Below are 2184 nucleotides of genomic sequence, written 5' to 3' on the forward strand. Positions count from 1 at the left end.
CTCATCGATTTGAATAATCATAACATTAAAGATTTTCACCAATTTATCTTGATGCCTTAATACTAGCCTAATTCTACACAGGACATATCAAGGACTCATAATTTTACAATTTAAATGCATACCTTTAATTTCAAAGCTGAGGTGATAAAATAGCAAGGTTTTTGTATATTCTACTGAACAGTAATATGATATACAAATTATCAATATAAACCTTTGTCATATTTTCTTTTTGTTCAAGAACTGTTTTTGTTATTGTAAGATACTGTTCAGTACATATTTAAAAACATAACCAAAACAAATACTCAGTTTATAATTATTTAACAGAATTTCTTATGACAAAAATAATGTCTATCAGGCAACCTTACTTTTTTTGTCTTTTCACAAAGTTCTTTTGAATCCTGTTTCTTAGGCTTAGATTGGCCCTTTACAATGGTAATCTAAAATAGACAAAACTAAATGCTTTTATATGGACCTGTCCAGGGATATGGCTATTACCTCCCTTTAGGCTGGACACAAACCAATTAGATTCTCAAAGCATTTTTGATTTTAAACATACATTTAGCTTCACTAACGTTTCAAATTTACGCTCGCATTCCACTGACTATCTGATGTACAGACAGCAGTAAAATATTGGAGTTATTCCAAAAATCAGACAATGTAAGCCTGGCTGTAGCATCTTCTTAACCAGGTTAACACATTTGGACTATCATTTGGACATAATTAACAATATATAAATATTTTTTTACTTTTCATAATCTTTTGGCTCTCTATTGATTTGCACCCATATAATTGACACCCAGCAATATAATAATACGCATGATGCATTAACTATAATCTATTTGGGTCACTTTTGTTCTCATGATATACAATCACCCAGGTCACATCTGCTATGTGGTGCTTCTGTAACAAACCCTTACCTCTGAGGGATAAGGAAGTACAATAGTCAGTAAGTCTACATCTATAAGATGCAAATTTGAAGAAATTAATTTAATAAAGTTTATGGTGCTCATACAATAACTTTATAAAGTGAAGTCCCTCGAGACCAGGTTTCTGTCAGACACTATACACACAGCTGATGATGTACATTGACTATCACATTACTACAAGGTACAACAAATCTGCTATGTGGCGCTTCTGTAACAAACCCTTACCTCTGAGGGATAAGGAAGTACAATAGTCAGTAAGTCTACATCTATAAGATGCAAATTTAAGAGAAATTAATTTAATAAAGTTAATGGTGCTCATAAAATAACTTTATAAAGTGAAGTCCCTCGAGACCAGGTTTCTGTCAGACACTATACACACAGCTGCTTATGTACATTGACAACGTCCCCATATACCCAGTGTACTGCTAAACCATGTCTGTTCCATATACACTCAGATAAACACTAAACATGTACATCACTAAAGCCCTGATATACCATGTATTTGTCAAACACACGGACACACTAATACTCCTTTGGTAGAGGACTCTTACATGATGGTCTATGCATGTCCTTATTAGACACAGTGTTCTCATAAAACAGGTCTCAGCCATACACACTACATACACACAGACTAACTCAATCCTAACCCCAGCACCTAAAACTGCACACAAAATCTCAGTCATTTTGATCTCAAGACATGGTTCACAGATAGTGTTCACCCATCCAGTCAATCTCTCCCAGTGACTAAGAGAGACAATACGTACTGATAAAAACATACTAAAACAATGCAAAGTACCTGCAACATTTTGGGAATAAATAATCAGAATATGATTTTTATAAATTACCTTTTCTCACTCTTCTCCTGGATCAGCAGCCTCCAACTCATCTACTGCAGTAACCTCTAATGTTTTCAGCTACATTCTAAAAACAGAAACAAGAGATCTTTCTCACATTTGTTATAAACATTAAGTAGCCCTAGAATGTATTTGATACTTAAGTCACATTTTAATGCAATTAATTTTACTGCATTAGCAACCATATCAAACCAAGACATTAATTTCAAAAGATACATAAAACTAAGTTTTTACACAAAACATTTAATTTAAAACAGATTGGTATGTTTAGAAATATTTAAAAAAAAAAGCATTTGGATCACCAGCAATTGTATTATTAACAATCGCAAACAAGGTCTTAGTATTTAGTCCGACATACTAGGTTTTGCAGAACTGCTAGTTCTACAAATGACTATGCATAAAAC

General features: G+C 33.0%; 1 long non-coding RNA gene across 1 annotated transcript in view; it reads right to left on the reverse strand.

Annotated features, from left to right (window-relative positions):
• The window catches only part of LOC124382533, a 2106-nt gene extending 273 nt beyond the window's left edge, over nucleotides 1-1833 (reverse strand). Inside the window, exon 1 of the long non-coding RNA XR_006925065.1 lies at nucleotides 1772-1833. This is a non-coding gene — a long non-coding RNA (uncharacterized LOC124382533). The remainder of the gene's footprint in view (nucleotides 1-1771) is intronic.
• Between the last annotated feature and the right edge of the window lie 351 nt (nucleotides 1834-2184).

The sequence above is a fragment of the Silurus meridionalis genome, unplaced genomic scaffold (assembly GCF_014805685.1).
Source record: "Silurus meridionalis isolate SWU-2019-XX unplaced genomic scaffold, ASM1480568v1 Scaffold603, whole genome shotgun sequence".
Lineage (NCBI taxonomy): Eukaryota > Metazoa > Chordata > Actinopteri > Siluriformes > Siluridae > Silurus > Silurus meridionalis.